This window comes from Channa argus, chromosome 17 (assembly GCF_033026475.1).
Source record: "Channa argus isolate prfri chromosome 17, Channa argus male v1.0, whole genome shotgun sequence".
Taxonomy (NCBI): Eukaryota; Metazoa; Chordata; class Actinopteri; order Anabantiformes; family Channidae; genus Channa; species Channa argus.
This window is the reverse complement of record NC_090213.1, coordinates 19,396,170-19,416,730: the sequence shown is the minus strand read 5'-3', so window position 1 is coordinate 19,416,730 and position 20,561 is coordinate 19,396,170. Positions and strand designations below refer to the sequence as shown.

Sequence of the window (20,561 nt, the reverse complement as noted above, 5' to 3'; positions counted from 1 at the left end):
ACAAGAAAACGTCGGAGGGACAGTGAGGGTTGAGACGGCTCTGTTGCACTTCGCATGTGCTGTTACTGTGTTACATGAGCTGCAAAGTGTAACTGTGGCGTACTAACTGTTAAAGACGCAGCCTCAGAACCAATGTAGTCCGCTTGAGTAACTGCAACCCCGAGTACACAGCGGGTGACACTGATGTTATACTGGACCAATGTGATCAGGTCATTGCTGTAAAAGAGAGAAGTAGCCTCTCAGCAAAACCCTTAGTAAATAAAGTTTAAAAAAAAAAAAAAAAGACTGCCAATGCCTCCAGATGTGCAAAAAAACACAGAGGACATGACCTCAGAGTTCTCAATGGAACCTGCAGCCCTGGAAACAATTAATGCAGCAGCACTGGCAGAGCAACGAACAAGACATGTTTTCATTTAACAGAGCTGTTACAAATAATGTGGGAGAAGCAGTGTGTTGTTCAGTGGTTTATTTATATTTAATTCATATTTGTTATGATTTCTGCGAAGAACTAAAATGTACATTCCCTAAAGATGTTAATGAATATAATATTGCTATCATTTAGCTTATTCTTGTCATTTGTAGAGCCTGTGTGTGAGTTTCTGCTTTCGTTTGACCGAGAGCAGGCAAATGGTATCACTGTTGTGTTGATGGACTGAATTTTCATCATCCATGTGTCTGAGATCAATTTTGGATATCAGCTGGTCCCACTGGCTACGTCAGTGCTGTGGAATGAAGTCCACGTCTACTTCTGTCATCAGAGAGAATACAAGAAAACACACAAAAACATGAGACACACAGGACCTTCATTTAACAATCTGCTGCTATCGGCCGAAAATCTTTACGCAGTGCTGTTGTGTGTGGGGAAAAAATAGGGGGCAACGTGGTCAAAAATGGCACAGGAAGCTGCCATGCTCCCCTGATAGATGACAGAAACAAACAAACAAAAAAAAAAACAATTAAAAAAGGGGGGGTGGTTAGCAATGATGGCAAATATGACCCCAGTTTTGAGTTAAATCACCTGTTACATAATATTTGCCATTACACACTGTGCTGTCTTTGGCCAATGGCCCTCAGTGCTTGGGGCCCTAAAGATGTCAGGTGGAAAATATTTAATCTGAAGAGCCGTCTGTTGAGACTACATGTGTAAACACACGACACACACACACACACACACACACACACACACACCTTCAGCTCTTGCTCTCAGACGGACGGACAAGTCTTCTGCGTGGCCCTGCCCTCAGAGCTGGGCTCCATCAGCTGACACAGCTGACCAAGCCTTCAGTGCAAATGGTCTGGCACACTGTTGACTTCAGCAGCCGCTGCCTGAATTCTGTCTGCAGAGGAAATGATCGGGGGGGGGGGCTGCACTGCCAGCTGAACACTTTACGTGAGAGGGGGACAAAAAAAGAAGACTTTGCTATCCTTCCTTAAGTGCCGTTATCTCTTTAGCAAATGACAACATTTGTGTGCTGAAAGACAAACTGAGACGAATGTTGATGGAAACCTGCTAAAGCCAATGTGTGTTTAATCTTTCTCAAAGATTTATTACAGTCACTTAAGTACAGTAAGGTGAAAAAAGAAATTCCTTCAGACAGGCACATGTTACAAACTGACGGACACAACCCAAAGTGTAATTGAGTTCTCCATTTTTTTTTTGCAAATGATCTACATACACACATTCCATTCTCCACTGTTTGGAGATGGTAACATTCTACATTCCACACAATGTTAAAAACGCCCCAGTACAACATGCAGCTTTTGAAAATCCAACTACCTGTGGAGTCAAAACCAGTTCTTTCAGTGCATCGAACACATTCTACATTCACACACACACAGGTAACCGTTTCTCATCAGCATGAACCACACATTGTCTGAGTTGACTCTCTAATTGGTCAGAAGACTCAGTCGAAAAGGGAATTTGTGGGTTCTGTGAGACTGCTTCACGTGGACTGTACCTCTCTACTTCAAGGTAATGATCTCTACTAAAACCAAATTTGCTTAAAGTTACATACTATAGCTTTAAGGTCTCTGATTGGATGTTATGCAACAGAAAGCAACCACAAAAGCAACTGGTTTTGCAGTCTATGGCCTGTTGCTGTCTTTCTTTCAGGTTCACCTTGATCCTTGGCTCCTCCTACATTAATGAGGGATGGCAGTCCTGTGTACCTGTGCAATTAAATACAATCCAATACTAAAGCTCTGCTATGAATTCTACCTTTGCAAGTCAAAACTGTCAGAAAGGTCATATTTTTACTCGCAGTTTATTATTGAGGTCAAAGTGGGCAGTGGAGTCACGCTGAAGTGCATTATTAGAACATTTGGTTCTATTAATATTAAAACTCAGATTCTCTACATGAACTCTCTTGTATCTTTGACATATACTCACAGAACTGGTACTTTTTGGGCATTATGTTTGTATGGTTTTGGTTCACTTAATTTAAAGCATCTTGTAGTCACATATGTGCGGGCGACTGTGGCGAAGGAACTTAGAGCCGTTGTCCACCAATCTCTCAGTTGTTGGTTCAATCCCCGGCTCGTCCAGTCACATGTCGAAGTGTCCTTGATAAAGACACTGAACCCCAACTTAGTTGCTCCCGGTGAGTGTTGGCCAGCTGCATAGCAGCTCCCCCATTGGTGTGTGATTGTGAGTGTGAATGGGTGAATAAGAAGCAGTGTAAATCGCTTTGAGTGCCAATAGGTAGAAAAGTGCTATATAAGTGCAGAGCATTTACATAAATCACAGTCTGTTTTATCAGCCAAGTATGTAAAGGAAATCCCAGCATTTAAAAATTTGATGCCTGTAGTATTTAAAGGGAAAAAGTCAGGTGTTTGGGGTGGTTGCATGGTGGTTGCATACAATAACACACAGGAGACTGGGTTTTGACTCCAGTGTAGGATGTTTAATGATTGTTAAACATTCCTACACACGTGTGTTTATGTATTTAATCTTTGGTGAATGAATCACAGTGTTTCCCAACAAAATGTAGTGGAGTAAAAGTATAAAATAGGACGAACTGGAAATCTCGCTACACTAAAACAAACAAAAATAATGTTACATACATTTTAGCTCCCCCTCACTTAAGTGAGTGTTTAGTTTGCATACAACTTGATGTTGCATGTTAAACATAACATAATGTTTATTAATGTTTATTTTGCCATATCACAGACCCTATTGTTCTAGTCTTCTCAGCCATAGCTTCATTTCATACTATGGGCTTGACTCGATTAATGTAATGTGTTACCACCAGCACATTCAAACCCCTCCAGGTGATCCAATATGCAGCAGCAAGTCTCATTTGTGATCAGCCAACACACATCACACCACTCTTCAGATATCGGATGTGAGCAGCTACTAGCCTCTTGTACCTGCCCACATCAGATTCAAGGCTGCCTACAGACTGCGCTCTGCCAATGAGTGGTGTCAGGTGGTCACCATCACCACACAAAATATCTCCGGCAAAACCTTTCAGCTCAGTGATCCTAGGATGGTTGACCGAGCCACCAAACATGCTTAGCAGCCTTACTCCCAAGGAAAAAGAACTCAGAACTGTTCTGCAACTTCCTTTGCACTTAAATAAAACAAACTAAACAAAACATCTGTCCTTTCTTGCATTTGCCTCTCATAAAACGAAAACTCTTGTTCTCATAGCAGTTTGCTTTGATGTTTTCTCCTTGACTTGGATTTTTTGCTTGCTTTATAACTCGTTAGTCGCTTTGGATTAAATTTTTCAATTCAATTCAACTTTATTTATATAGCGCCAATTCACAACAAAGTCATCTCAGGGCACTTTACAAAGTCAAGATTATAAAGATATATAAAGAGAACCCAACAATTCCCCCTGGAGCAAGCCATAGGCAACAGTGGAGAGGAAAAACTCCCTTTAACGGAAGAAACCTCCAGCAGAACCAGGCTCAGGGTGGGAGGCCATCTGCCTCGACCGGTTGGGGTGAGTGGAAAGGGGAGAGAGAAAAGGACAGAGCAACAAAAGCAACAACAAAGCATCGGGCAGATTGGTAGGACCAGTAGCTGCACGCTGGTAGACACACAGCTTCAAAGCCGGGGGACACCTGCAGAAACGCACAGAGAGAGGGGGACAGAGGAGGACAAAGACAACTACGGGAGAGAACACACAGAGTTAATGACATACAGTGGTGACAATTGTGGGGTGAGAGGAGAGAGGGTCAAGAGGAGGAAAGGAGGTCAGTGCATTGGGGGGTGGGTCCCCCAGCAGTCTAAGCCTATAGCAGCATAACTATAACTAACTATATGCTTTATTAAAAACGAAGGTTTTAAGCCTAGACTTAAAAGTAGAGAGGGTGTCTGCTTCCCGAATCTGAACTGGGAGCTGGTTCCACAAGAGAGGAGCTTGATAGCTAAAGGCTCTACCTCCCATTCTACCTTTGGAAAATTAAAGATTAAAGCATCTGCAAAATTACTACACGTAAATGTGAATTCATTGACTTGAGGTTTTAAGTGGCATGGTAGGGGTCCAATAGCAACTGAATACCATATGATGTATCGTACAGTATACAAACATTTAAGTGGACGTGCTTCCATGGCATTGTGTCTGTTCCCACATTGGCTGTAGTCATTTTGAAACAAGGTTACTTTAATCTTGAAATCTCCTCACGTTAACAACAGTAGCAGCTAAATACAATAGCAGTGCTATCAACAGCGGTAGTAAGAGGCCAAATGTACAGGATAATAATCAATTTCAGTGAAGAATATGTTTGCTTTGATAAGGCTGAGGACTGGAGGCATTTAGAAAAAGTCTGAGATTCTTGAAAAAGTGATTGTTTAGAGCTGAGGCAATTTACTTGGTTTTCTAGTTATCATGTTCCCAGGTCTTAAATGCCTTGTGAAATTCTTTGGGGTTTCCAGGCAATGCAGTCAGCGTGAAGCAGAAACAAAGAAATTTTCTTTTTTATAGCTAAGTGTTTTTGGCTGTTGACTGTGTCCCTCCCCTGATAAACACACACACACACACACACACACCTTTCTCTCTCCTTTTAAAACATCTGCAGAAGCTTAAAGTCTGAATCAAGTCCACAGTCTGATATTTTCCTGCAATATTTCCTGCAAATATATTTTCTTCTAACATAATCTTAAATTAGTTGCTTAAATTCTAACCTTACACTTCAGACAGGCACTAGCCCCCAGTAACAGGCTACTGCTTTCCAAGTACTGTTATCCTTCAGCTTAAAGTACAGGATCTGGTTAGTAAATTGATATAAATATATTATAATAAGTATGTTTTATAAAATCATCAACTTGTTGTGATGCCATTGCCTCATTTCTCTGCACTGATTTGTCTTTGTGGGAGAAAGGTTAAAATTTAAGGAACTCACTTAAGGAAAATTAGCTCCTGTATTGTTCTCATCAACAGGGTTTGAGTGGTTGCCATGGTCACAGCCATCCATGATGAAAATTGAAAGAGTTGAACCGTAATCAACTGAAACAGCAGCTATGAAATAGCTGTGGTTGTTCATGAGAGCAGCAGCTGTTGCTGAGAACCTATGGCCTTAAACTGCTTTTTTAGTTTTAGTTAAGTTCTATTAACAAGGAAACTTGAAATAGAAGCAGATAGTTCACATTGCTGACATTAGTAGTCTTCTCAAAATGATTAGAATTTCTTTTGTGTCTGTTAGTTTAAAAAGTCACTTCTTCGTTACATGTGAAGAACTTACAGCTGCAGCTGTTGGAGCCGTTTTGTACCAAAATGTTAAATTCTAAGTGTCTGAGATTAGGCACTGAATTCAAAACTAACAGTTTACTGTTTCAACTTTTCTAACTACAAAACAGAAGAGTCTCAAACAATGCGTGCTGAGAAATCCATCAACACACTACTTTATTCCTGTCCACCCCAATTCTCTCCCTCTGTGAACTCTGTTTTCACACCTACTTTGTTTAATCCATCTAAATGTAATTCTGGTATTTGTCTCCACCTTGGTGCGGCTTTTTTGGGAAGGTCTGATCCCAGTAATCCCACTTATGGAGTATGGACCACAACAACCAAACCAAGACCTTTCACTGGATGTGGTCTTGGGCTGGTCCATAGTAAATTCTGAAGTTGTTTATTTGCGGTAAAACCTGATCCAACCTTGATCCAACCCAAAACAGCAGGTGTTTGCATGATAAAGTGTGAAGTAGTGCTGGAATTTCAGGAATCTTTGACGTACATTCATCATTCTGCTGCAGAGACTTGTTTGGTGTATTGCCAATATAATCACCATGGTTATAAGTGAATGTCTTACTTATGGGGTCCAAAGACATGCTGTTACTTTAATTGGTGACTCTAAGTAGCCTATAGATGTGACTGAATAGTTCTCTGACTCAATGTGTTTTTGACCCTGCTCATTTAAAAATGCACCTTGTTTAATTGGATCACAAGTGGACAGGACTAAATACACAGTTTGAGATCTGGTCAATCAAAGCAGTTGCGGAGGTGGTCTGTGATGCCCCTAAACACATAGGTTTTGTAGTGTAAACATTATTGTGTCCTGATGTGTCCCTGTTGCAGCAAAATGTGTCATTGCCAGTCCGATATGGCCTGTGAATCCCCAGCCTGCAACTGGCTGTATGTTGTACGTTAGCAGAAGTAACAACCTGGAGACACGTGTCCCTGCAGTGTTCTTGTTATCCGATTGCTTGAAAGACATTTTAAAAACAAGTGTAAAAAAGTGTCTCTGAAATATTAAATACTGCTGCTAGATGTCACTAAATTGTCCTGTGAATGGATGATATTAAACCTAATGGCCTGCAGGACATAAGTAGGGCATAAAAACAGCCGATAATTGACCACTGAACAGCATGTTAATATCATAGTCATAGATCAGTCAAATATGGTCTGTGCCTAAATAAAATGTGTGCAATGCAAAGATGTGTCATTTTTAGATTCACCTCGAAACTGGTTTCAAACAACTGTTTTTTTCTGCATTGTAAAAATGTCTGTATATATAAGTTATTATGACATTGTGGAAATGTGTTGCTCTACTCTAGTTCTGTCGGGATCATTTTCAATATCCTAATAGTTATTTTTTTTATCACATACCATAACTTGCATGAGTATTGAAAATGGAACCACACCCTAAACATCAGCCAGCGTTCCTCTCCTGTTTCTCCGCATGGTGAAAGCTCCCTGAGGTTGACAGAGGAGTGAAGATACCTCACTCCAAACCTCAGCCTGTGATTACAGTTTTTGATGATTATAGTTTTCAATAGGGTTACTGCGAGGCTTTCGTCTCAACAACTTCACCGCGCTATGACTCCAGGGGCGTTGTCCAGAGAGGAGCCAAGATACGTCCTGTGCTGGAGTGCAGGGCGGCAGACTGTCTCTCATCACCTGTGGAGGAGGAGAACAACGGCATTTGCTATGAGGCTCCAATTACTTCTCTGTTGAGCCTGCACTTATAGGACACGACAGACAGGATCACGAGTGCTTAAAGTAGATGGGAATCAGTGTCTCTCTGGAATCATTTGACCTCTGAATTCTGAGACTAGGCTGAAAGCTTGTTACAGCAGTCCCTGGCTTCAATCGCTTTAATATAGGGGCCGTTTTTAAGAAAATTAGGACAAACACAGAAAAATAGAAACTATTCCTGCTTCTTTACCCTTTTTATACCAGGGGAAAAAAAGACACTGGACCACATCAGACGAGGAAACAATGCCCACAGCTTGTAATTATGTTTGAAATGTGGTAACTAGAATATCGAGATTTCCAATTATTTTCAAAAGGAGACGAGAAAGAAAACAGCCTTCAGGAGATATAAGTCTTTGCTTCACATGGTTCCACTTTACAGGCTCGAAGAGAAACAAACAAATTGCACCTCATTTGGTTGGGCCGGGTATTTTTAACTGCTTTTGGCTGGTAAAGCCGCAGCACAATCAATTGCATGCTCGAGAACAGCACTGACTCTGCAGAAAAAGCTATGCCATGTGTACACACACACACACACACACACACACACGCACACACACACACAGAGCGTGTACAGTATCCAGTGGTTTTACATGAGAAAGTTGCAGCTCTTTCTGTTTGTGGCCTGGCTTGACTCTCCCTAACAAGACTGAGTCAGCGAGTTGCTGCAGCAGTAAACTGACTGGATTGATGCTGTGTCTGTTAATACTGACCACTACAACTCGAACTCAAGCTCGGTCTACAGCTGACAGGCCTGCCTGCATAAAGACAGAGCGATGCTCCCATTTCTCGAGCCTGTGCTTGTTTTTTTTACCTTACACAAGATGTTTCCACAATCCTGGAAGCATCTTTCAGTTGGTGCTAAACAATCAAGTCTGTGCTGTGAAACTTATGAAGATTTAGCACCTTTTGATTTTTCCCTCTAAGAGTGTGAGGGCTTTATACAGAATAGACTGGCATTAGTTCTTTTTGGTCCTCTGGTCCACAGCCAACACACTCTGATGTCAGTATTTATATGTGACTTTCATTTCACTAGATGTTGCTGAGTGGTTACATCAAATTCTCAAATGGCTTATATTTGGTAAATTGTAAATGTCTGCTTATATAGAGCTTTTCGTCCAAAGCAGTTTATAATGTTGCTTCTCATTCACTCATTCACACACACACACACACTATCACACACTGATCGCAGTGCTCACCTGACCCAAAACCTGGGTTTCACTGTCTTGCCCAAGGACACTCTGATGCATGGCCAAAAGGGACTGGGAATCGAACTATTGACCCTGTGATCTTAACTGTATCCGTTTTAAAATGCATGTAAAAAAAATTCATGTAAAAAATTTCAGATTTGGTCCCAATTAGTTCACCAACACATCACCTCAGTCTTTGATTCATTAAAATGTAAAAACTTGTAAAACGTCCTTTAAACATTCAGTAATAAACTCACAGAAAAACAATCCTTCTTATTGAGTGGAAAATACATCTGACAGTCATCAGCATAGTAGTGAAAAGAAATGCCAGGCCTTCCGAGGATGGAGGTCAGGGCAGAGAAATACAAAGAAAAGAGGATAGGGTCTTAAATGGAGCCTTGTGGAACCCCACAAGACAGAAGAGCAGAAGAGGACTGGAAGTCTCCAAGTTGAACACAAAAAGTTCGATCCTTTAAATAGGACCTGAAACAATTTAGAGTTAGGCCCTTTACACCGACACAGTGTTCTAAGCAGGAGACTAAAATATTATGGCCCATTGTATCAAATGCAGCAGTTAAATCGAGTATTACAAGGACCACACAGTTACCAGAATCAAAGGCAAGTAAATGTAATTAAAAACACGCAAAAGAGCAGACTCTGTACTGTGTTTCCCTCTAAAACCAGATTGGAAGTCTTAAATAGGTTCTGCTCATTTAGAAATTTTATTAACTGCCTATGAACCATTTTGTCTAAAATCTTTGATAAAAAGATTTTAAGGAAAGTTTAAAATTTTGGGGGACCACCCCAGAGTTTAGTCTACCATTAATAACGGTGAGAACAGATGGCCCTAAGGAAAAACCTCTTTAAAAAGTTAGGGAGGAAGAGCATCACATGGAAAACCCGAGGGCTTTTTTTTGGAAGAGGACTTAAAACAGGCAGTCTGAGGAGCATTATGAGTTTTGTGAACAGACTGAAACAGACACAGACTGCACCAAACTAAGAGTCAATAAGGTTTAAAAATTCATTAGCCGTAGGTTTGGGAATATTAAACTCACCAACAAGAAGGACACAGTCATATTTGGGCACGATCTCATCCAGGAAGTCGGCAAAGTCATTTATAAGATCTTTATTATATTTTGGTGGCACATAACAGCATATAACACAGGTTGAGCGCAGTCAAGCTCGAATAAGCAAAGTTCAAAGCTCCAAAAAGAGATGGACAGAGAAAGCTGTTTACACTTATAAACACTCCGGTAAATAGTGTCTGTTTCTCCGCCTTGGCCCAACGTGCCAGTGAACCACTCCATACTTGGGCTGAAGGCCTGTTTGGTTCATTGTTCTGTTAGCTCACTGGCTAACGAGCCTCCAACTGCACTTACCGCGGTGATGATGCCGTTTCTTACGGGGAGATGGATCAGGAGTGCGTTCAAGGTGCACTGGAATTCCCGATAGTGATGGGAGCAAAGTTTTATGTCCATCCTGTGCGGCCCACACTCGGTTGTTGGCAGATGGCCTAAGATCCGATAAAGTTTGGTGACTGCAAACCTGCAGACAGTTGACATGAAAGACAAGTGTCAAAAACAGCACAAACAAAAGCGAGCCATGCACACAGGCACCATCTTGATTGTAAAAATGTGAATGAATACAAAAATAAATCTTTGTATTGAATACAAACTTTATCTGTTTTTTTCACCGTCTGCGGAATCTACCATGTGATAAAATCTACCAATTTCTAATAAGAAGCAAGTTTGAGCCATGTGCCTCCACATGTTCAGTAATGGTAACTTTTAATGGAAATTCTCTATGTATTTCAATGACTTTCTTGAGGACGTCCTTGTTTTAATTTCCCTAGAGAAACCGTGATCAGAAGTCAGCCAGCGATCTGTCCCTGAGCCGAGCCAACACGGTCCTGTATTATTTTATCCCAACATTTTGAAGTTTCCATTCCAGAGGTGCAGTTGTTTTAGTAAATGTGACCCTTTATAGGTCTGGACACACAATGAATGGCTCAGTCATGCATTCCGCCCAGCCTGTCTCTCTCTGCTCTGTTGTGACTGTCTTTCTTCTTCTCTGTTTCTATTATACGCACACATGAAAAGTCTTAGTTGACCAAATGCATTCCTTCATCCCCATCCCCAAACTCAATCATCACAACTGAGTGCCTAACGCCAGCCCTTAGCTTAACTTAAACTTAACTCTAACCATTCTCAGCCTTCAAGCATGCAAACACACACTGGGAGGGATAGAGAGGAATTAGTCCTGTTGAAAAATTAGTGCTGGCAGTAATTCTTAATCAATAATGTATTAACTGCTTAATAAAAAAAAAGTTTTGCAGTACTTGTTAAATTGCAAAACCACTGATGTATTCAGGTCCTAAAATGAGCCCTGACAACTAGTCATGTGGTCCTAATTTTATTTTGTTTCAAAAGGTTAGTTTCAAAAACTGCAACCAAATACCAATTGGATGAGATCTCAATATTCCCATCCACCTGTGTTTGTGCACATTTTCAGTTTGGTCATAAAAAAAAAAAAAAAACTAAGTGGAAACAAAACTCAAAAAGCTAAATTACGCTCGTCTGAGTTGGACCAGTTACTGTGTGTTTAATAGCAACCTTCTACACATTTTCTACATTCTGTTTTACAGTTTGAGATTTGACTGGAGCTTTTTTTTTGCACCAGATTGTATCTTCTTCTGCAATAACAAGAAAAATGATAGTCACATTACTTCATTCAGCCATATAATTTATAGATAAGCTCAGGCTGCGGCAGGTGGAGAGTTGGGAGAACTCAGCTTGGATGGTCGTGATCTATCGTGATTTATTTGCTAAAACCAAAACTGTCAGAAGCACAACTGGCAAATATGACAGGAAACCAGGAACTCGGAAAAGAGATCATGACAATGAAACAATTCTATCTGAAATCAGACATACACTATCCCCATAGGGATCTAATATTTAATGGAATAATCCTTGTTTCATAACCACATTTTGCAACAATTTGACTTTGTAATTCACAGTCCAATCAGGCTCCATAGATTGAGTGATTGAATATTTACCTATTCTGGGTCAGGGTCAAAGAGCAATCATACTGACACATGCTGTCATACGGTGTGTTAATAAACTGTAATTAGAGGCTGCAGATACTGTGCTTCTTTCAGCTGGCTGTGACCAGACACATTAATTCATGTCACAACAACCGGAGTCGAACCTTGAAAAAAAAAAAAAAGCAACAAAATCTGCAGATGTGATTTAAAATGTTAGATTTCTATCTCAGATCCTGTGGGACTTCCAGGTCCAGACTACAGTAAGACTCATGACACTGAGCAGGGTTCAGAGTCCTGTTACGCCGGAACCATTGCGGAGGGTAAAAGGGCAACTTCTAAGCAGAAAATGTTACAGTACATGGAAACATCTGGGCTTTGATCCTAAGAGCAGAACCACCACACTGCAGGGACCCTTCTCAAGAAACACACAGCTCTGACATGACCCCTCACACTGCAGGAGTGTGGGTGTGCAGCAAAGTCCTACCATACTGTATACAACCACAAGTGCAACACACCTGCCATGTGGAGTAGGGTGCTCTGTGCTCTGCTACCAGCATGACTTCCACTCTGCTCCGGAATGTTTGAAACTTTGTGGAATACCTCCATTCAGCAGCACTCAGCTGAATACACAAACAAGGCCACGATCGCCATGAGGTGCATGTTTACATAGTAAATAACCTCCGCATCGTGTTTCCACACATTCAGTCCTGGTCAGTGTTTCACTCTTTAAATGAAAAGCACATTCTAGGAAAATTACAACAAGCAGATTTGACAAACAATCAAAACTCACATTTGACAAAAATTAAAACCAACGTTTACAAAGGCAGTGGAATCTGCTGAGCTCATAGTCCCGACTGTGTCATCCACTGCCTAACGAACGCAGGAGAATCATGCAACTCAAACTAATCACGCACAAACATAATGAAATGTTGCTTACATTGATGTGTGTGAGACTTAATTGCAGGAAAGACAGTAATGTTTGCTCTGGCTGCAATTAACATGGATTTTGTAATAATACAGTGAGTTGCTGACTGTGTGACTAAGGACTTACTCTCCCACAATTCATTTCAATAGACCTTTTATTATCAAATCAAATCGTATTTATTCAAATTAGAGTTTATTTATACAGCCCAATTCCAAATCGCATATTTGCGTCAGTGGGTTATCTGAGTGTGTGTGTTCATAAGAACATTACAAAACCTGTTGTGTAATGTCACTGTTCACATCCTGTCACAGAATGCCCAGATGTTCTTTGTTGTTTTTTTTGTTTTTTTACATGTATGCACTGTGATGGATGTGAAGTCAAATAAAATACACCATGTACTGTAATAGAGTCACTCTACAGAACAGATGCAGGTGCAGATCCAGGCACATTCTGTTCCTTTCATTCAGTCCTTCACTCTAACATCTAAACCTGCTGGGGTTTCAGTGCTGCTCTCCGTCTAAACAACGGTTTGCAGTGCAGTTTTTGGCAGCGTGCAAAAAGCATAATTCGGGGCAGTCTGATTAGAAGGCAAAACTCTATTCATCAACAGAACCATTTTCTGAATAGAGCACAGAATAGATGTGGTTCTGTTTAGCTGTCACACACATGAATCCGTGAGACACGAATTCCTTTGTAGCTGATCTTTAGCCGGGGGTCTGTACGAAGCCAAAGATTGTTTGTACAAGAAGATGCTTCACATTGTAACATCTCTGCTGAACCTCATGTAAACTGAGTGATATTATACTTCCAGAAAATCTAGCAGAGTAAGACGTCTTCACCCAACAATGCAGTTGTGTGAATTTTAAAACTCAGTTCTAACAGGTATTGGGGCGGCACGGTGGTGGAGTGGTTAGTACTCCTGCCTCAGCTAGATGGATGTTCTAACAGATGTTACTTTAATTCATATTATCCCAATCATACTAACATATAAACTTCATATTTTTGATCGAGAAGCTTTTGAAAAACGATGTGTCAGCAGGTATCCAACACTAAAGAGCTTGGACTGCAAGATTTGTCCCCATCACTTCCATTGGATTTGGAAATCTGAAGAGGAGGAATGATTGCAGGAAGTGACATTGATTTCATTCTTGATTTGGGCACATGACTGTTATTTTAATAGACTTGATAAATCATTTTCCATGTCTTTGTTGATGGTCCTGCTTCTCCAGCTATGTCATTGTTTTCCTCTGTTTACACTATATTTGTTTAAGCCATATGCTGCCCAATTATAGGAATCTTTACAGCAGCACACATATGATACTTGGAGGTATCATAAATCTAGTTTCCAAAACAAACAAATTAGTGCACTCATAAACAGTCTAGCTCATTTTGCATTGAGCACACGGAGGGAGTGCTTCCTTCCCTGGACACACTGGAGCTGAGGTCTTCGAGTGTGTACCTATGTTTTGTGTGTTACGTGATCGTGTCCACATTCCCCACCCATGTTCAAACAGCTGTGTCTTCCCTGCAAAGTCTTCAGCCTGCTGACTAATCAGACAGACAGAGAAATTAAGCATGACTGGAGTCACTGTAATTCCACCTTTAATGTCACAATTGGCTGATCATGGGACAAGAAAATGCTAATTCAGAGCATGTGGGGGAACATTAGTTTAGTGTCTTGGCTTTAGGAATGAAGAAACATACCACCCGGTACAGCGGTGTGTCCGGCTGAAGAATGACAGGCAATAAATGTGTGTTCAGTGCTGGCTTTAGCTTATGTGTGTTGATTATTCATAATACCACTCAATTTACAATCCAAGCTTTTGCTTTTACATCTTGTCCTCCTACTGTAGCTCACTGCTGATGTCTTCAAGCATGATTGGTAACAAAATATGCTAATACCTATGGACCCAAAGAGCTATTTGGTGTCATAAAAAATAACAAAGTGCACCTTTAAGTTATCAATACAGGCACACACCCTCAGAAATGGTGACACCATTGTCTAACCCTAACCTACAATGCCTTTAACAGATTGAACTAACTTTAAAAGTGCTTTTAAGCCCGGGTGAATACTTTGTGGAGTGAGAAATTATTTTATTGTCTGTTACGGACTATTTTAAAGATGCAAAAGATGAAAAATATTTAAGCGTCAAGGCATGAAGCAGGATGGGTTTGTTAACTGTGGTTCAGCTTTGACTGTTGAGAAGTGCTAATTTCATAATCAGTGCAGACATTTGGACAGATAGTGTCACTGGAGAGTAAAACGATATCACAACCACGTCACACTCACATGTAGATATGAACGTTCCTGTTGCGGGAAAGAACAGGCCACAAGGAACTGAGGCCTCTTCACGATGAACTTACAAGTCAATGGAACTGACAAAATCGCCGTCAGGAGGAGAAGAAACAAAAATACAAATATATAAATATGACACACGTAATTATGGAAGCACATTGCACTCAGAAAAAAACGGAACTTTATCTCATAATTATGACTTACTTTATCCTAATTACAACATCATGTTCTCACAATTATGAGATTTTGGAATTATGACAAATATGTGTAATAGATTGATAGTGTGCAAATGGAAATGCATGGTTTTCATAAGTAGAACTTGCCTGAGAATAAGCTGGTTTGTAAGATGTCTTCAGTATCACAGTAGTTAAGTGACAGATGTTCTGTCTTTGTGTACCAATTATGGGCTGCAAAATGAAGCCCAATTTCCAGCCTATATTATTTGTCCTGGGGTTTGAATTTGTGCAATTTGAAACTTCATCTGGTTTTTAAGTTTTCTTCTTCTTCATTCTTTATCGGTGACGATAACAACCCGATAGTACTGAACAAAAAGGAACTGTTACATACTGTATATTATTCTGCAAACATAAAGCTCTAAACTATACACATACAAGCTAAATAATGAAACCAAATTAGCAGCTGAGTGTTTATATGCATTCATGGTAACATGAGGCTTTAAGAAGTTGATATATGCCTACGAAGGAAGATGTAAACTAATGTGAAACCTCCTCAAAAGATCCTGAGATCCAGATCCCTTTGCCCAATGATGAAAAATTAATAAACATTAAACATGAAGTGAACAGATATTAATTTGTAAAAGAAATAAGCCACTGTCATGGATACATGAAGCTGCAACTTGATCTCTGTGTTGTAGCCTATGAGTTTTTGTTTTGAAACATTGTTTGAAGAATCCATTAACAGTTTTTTTCTCCTTTTCATCCTTTGTACCATTGGATGCACAGAAAATCTCACTCGATACATTTATTCACTACTTCCTATATGTGTGTGAGCTGTTAAATTAGATTTTGGACACACACTAATCATCATAATATTGCAGAATTATTAAAAAGCTGTGCAACTGGGAGCATTGCATTGTGGGTTTTTGAGCAGAATGTGCATGTTTACTCCGTGGAAACTACTTTTCTCAAACAATTGTGCAATTTTTCGGTGTGTTACATAATACAAAATGGCAAACACACCAGACAGACAGTGATTTCAGACAGACAATCACGGAATGACACCCATGGTCACGTTCTGCATCAAATTAGTCTCTTGTACATGATCTCATAACAATGAGATAGATAGTCATAATTGAAAGATAATCTTTTATTTTGTGAATGGAATGTGCTTACATATTGAATAGTATGTTATTTATTCATGGTTCATTTGTGGGTCCAAATGCATTTTAATAATTTAAATATGTGTGCCAATGCTAAAATGATTGCTTGCAGAAATCACCCTAATCAGGTCATGTGATACAAATTATCAAGAAAAACACAAACAGAAAACAAACGAAAATCACAGTTGAAATTGAAATCTGGCTGTAGAATTATCCAGCATCCAGTTCAGTGCCACTTTACAGGATTCATAAGAGGGGGAGGAGATGGAAAGACAAAAACAACATGTTTAAATTTTGTAAATCAGCCCCTCCTACCAACACACACACACACACACACACACACACACACACACACACACACACAAAGTGGAGTGTTATTTTTCTGCCCTGGAGCACTGAACAAGCAATTAGTCGTGACTTGGAAACTTTATGACGAGAAAAATCTGTCATAAAAACTTTGGTCACTTTCATTTCACTGTGAGGCACCAAAACAAATGTTTTAATGGCATCTAGATGTCTTATTACAGGCAAACCAACAAACCAGACAAAAACACAAATGGTGCCTGAGAACTGTTTGAATAGGCTGGTTTCAGGTCTGCTGGTGAAAGAAGTGCTAATGAATATATAGTTGAAGTTTTAATAAAAGTGTAATTTAGTCAAAGAAATGCATTAATACACTTCAAAATATGTGTTAGTCCTGCCAAGATACAGTTATGCCATATAGTACTATAAGTTACAAGTGGAGAGTGTTATGGCTTTGTTTTTGTGTTTTTAACATTTTAGTTCTCTCTCTCACACACACACACGCACAGAGCCTGAGCAGAGAGGTAGAAAATGGACAAACGTCCACCATTTGATGTCTGCTGTGTTTAAACTGATTTTCCAGTGAGACACACACACACACACACACACACAAACACACAGTCATTCCTTTGCCATTAAATACATGTAATGTCATTACATTAGGGCTGCAGTTAAAATTACATTGCTGAAATGTAACATATTAATTAGTGACAAAAGCAAAAAAAAACTGCACGGCTTCGGCCAAAACCTTTAAAAAATAGTCCTGCTTACTGTAAAATTCTTACAAAATAAATTATTAGATTAAATAAATGCTCCCATGTGCTAACGGTACTCATAACCCTGGAGACTGGGCCTTCCAGGGTGAAAACCAGTCACACATATACATGGACACATTTGGACAGGTGAAAATTGTCTATACCCTCACTCTTAATTTAGACTCTACAACCTAAAGAAAGGTTGGATTTTATAACAACGTAGGTCTCATGCAAGTAGTTAACATCTGAAGTTTAACAGGCCAAGAAATGGGACTCAAAACATAAAAGTGCGAAGTGGTTACGCTGGGTGGTAGCAGCATGACCTAGACCCAGCACTGGTTAATCTGTGTATGTATGATTTGTGATACCATGATGTGACATTTGTCTGTGTTGCAGTCTTGTGGTTTAGTGTGTGGCAGCCAGCACTACCCCCCCCCCCCCACACACACACACACACACACTCCCCCCTTTGAAGATAGACTTAAAGTCTTCTAGTCTTTGGCTGAAAGGAGCACACACCTGATGACTGGAAGCTCAGGGGTAGACAAATCCACCTCAGAGTTTTAGAAATGGAGTAACTTCCGGTTACAAGAAGAAAAAAAAAAAAAAAAACATGGAGCTAAAGTCACATTGTAAAACAAAGTAAACTACAGTTGCCAGTAACTATTAAACATGTTTAAAATCTTTATGAGAGTGACTGCTTGATGAGAACTTGCAGTCAGCTTTACTTTTGTCGTTGTCACTTATCTTAAAACAACTCCAAACAAATGTTGTTCCATCTCCATCATCTCACCAGTGTGGTATCGAGTGCGGTATTAAAAAAGAAGTACGAGTCGGTGTATAAGTACACGAGGGCAGTATCACATCTTATCATATCTTGGTGGTTGTTTACACTTGTTTTTATTGCTGACGCTTTGTGAGCCAATCACCTGACATGCATTTTAAAACCAAGTGTAACAGGTTTTATCCTACACTACCTGCCCAGAGGGCACTGTCCCGTTTAAGCAGCCACACTGTTCAAGAAGCAACATATGGATGATGAGGTTAACCAATCAAATAAGATGATCACAATTTACCATTTTAGTAGATCACCATTTGGCAAGTCGGACCATGGGAGGCTAAATAATACATGACGCCATGATGATTAGAGAGGTCAGGGATCGGCTGCCCTATCAGAGCTATGCAGCGAGAGTCACGTCTCCCTGAGTGTATTTCAGTCCAGCTCGGACAACATCAGTAAGTTTATGGAAGAGGTGAGTAGCTTCATAGCAACGCCGGTCAACATCATTTCCAAAGTGACTGCAGAGACATTTCCCAGAAATTTCCCAGAATTGTGACAGAAACTGTGGGCACTGCTTTGAGTTAAAACACTCATGACTCACTAGATGAAATACAAGTGCAAAAACAGTTTGTGGTTGGATACAGCAATGTGACTATATGTGGTATGAACCATCTTATCACATTTTCAACTTTTAGTATTATTAGTACTCTTGTAATGCAAACTCGACTGGGTATGTTTCTTCATTCCAGATCTTGTGCTCTTTCTTTTTTAGCAAACGTGCCCCCACGTGCTCTGAATTGGCAGGTTCTTGTGCCATAGTGTGCAAGCACGACACCTGTGGTGGCCTTACAGCAACTGACATGAGTTTGGAAAATATTTATAGTGATCCCACTGTAGGTGTGTGTCTTCCTGATGTCTTTTTTATAGTTTTTGGACAACAATGGAGGTCTATGTCACAGGGGAAACAAGCTAATCCAGCCTACAGAATGACAACTAACCAAACATGAGAAGAAACAATTCCATGTTGGTTTTAATGTCTGTATTGTCCACCCATCCATTACCTTTAGCCTCCGTTCAGGGTTACAGCGGGCTGGGTCCTTTCCCAGCCGTCATCGGGGTACACCCTGAAGAGGTCTCCAGTGTAGGTCAGGGCCAATCCAGAGATGCACAGAGACAGACAACCATTCACACTCACGTTCAAACGTAGTCACCAATTAACATAACATACATGTGTTTGGACAGATGGAGGAAACCGGACCCACACGCACAGAGAGAACATGCAAACTCAACACAGAAAGGCTGCAGTCAGCCAGGGATGCGAACCAGAGACCTTTCTAGCAGTGAGATGGATCTAACCCATCCACCACCGCGCTGTCTCCTGCATGGCAATCACACACAAGAGGATTAATTTAAATTACCATAATTGTCTTTAATGACTCCTATTACAACTTATGAAAACCACGTGATACTATTTGGTGAACATAAGTAAATTTGTGTCACATTGAGAAGGAGGTGAAATCAGTATGCACCCCCTTGAACATACAGATAGGCAATAAAGCTCTAGATGATTCTATCAGAAAAGGCCCAAAGGACAATGATAATCTCTCCTCGTGGACTAAACATGGAACTATTGTGACATTACCACATTTTTGAATCATCACTAAGTGGGTTTGTTTATCAGGTGTGAGGAACAGAGGGACACTCACTGACTTATCTGAAAGCAACATGTTTCCACACACTGTAGCTGTTAACAAGTTAAAAACCTCACATAACAAATGACATATTGTTTCGGTAATTTTTAAGACAATATTTAATTAATGTCGGAACATCAGGTCATGTCTCAGGCTGCCAAAAATGATTTTAGATTATCTGTATAAACAAAACAGAACTAACTTTATCAATTGGTTTATTTTTCTCTGGAGTTGTTTTTCTTCTTCTTTTTTTTTTTCTTTTTTTTACTTTAAAATAATGATCACGAGTCTGCCGTGGTCAGGAAGAGAATAGTTCACTGTGGGTTGTAAGTGAATATGTGCTCTAGTTGTGTTTCTGTGAGATCTTTTTATAGTTTCAGTTTACATTCTTCATAAGCCTGATCTCCTTAGCAGGAAAAACTGTGAAATTTAAATAGCTGCTAAAGCTCTACAACATTGTGAGCACCCATCATCAGGTCCACAGATTTGTTACACCTGCTATCTGGACTTCAGGTGAAGCATCACTTTCCCTCAAACCCTCAACAACTTCCTAGGACATATAGGACCATCATAAAAAAATGCACATAAACTCTGAATTCTGACTTTGCTTTAAAATGATAAGTACAAAGTCTGAATTATCAGAAAAACAAATCATCAGATCCAATCAATTATTTATAGTGGCATCGATGAGTTATGTTTAAGTACAGCAGGACAAGTTTAATGGTGCATTATGTACAGTAACTGTCTGTGTGCTGCTGGTAAAGTGCACAGCCTCTCTGAAATTCCAGGCAGGTACAGGTGTTGGTGGCAGCACAGT

The 20,561-nt window shown here is 40.0% G+C and overlaps 1 long non-coding RNA gene across 1 annotated transcript; it reads right to left on the bottom strand.

Moving 5' to 3' along the window:
* Positions 1-1,201: 1,201 nt before the first annotated feature.
* Positions 1,202-17,614, bottom strand: LOC137103070 (uncharacterized). Its single transcript, XR_010911350.1, has 3 exons — positions 14,870-17,614; positions 9,991-10,156; positions 1,202-7,346 (listed from the first exon to the last, which is right to left on the bottom strand). It is a non-coding gene; the product is annotated as an uncharacterized lncRNA (long non-coding RNA).
* Positions 17,615-20,561: the final 2,947 nt, after the last annotated feature.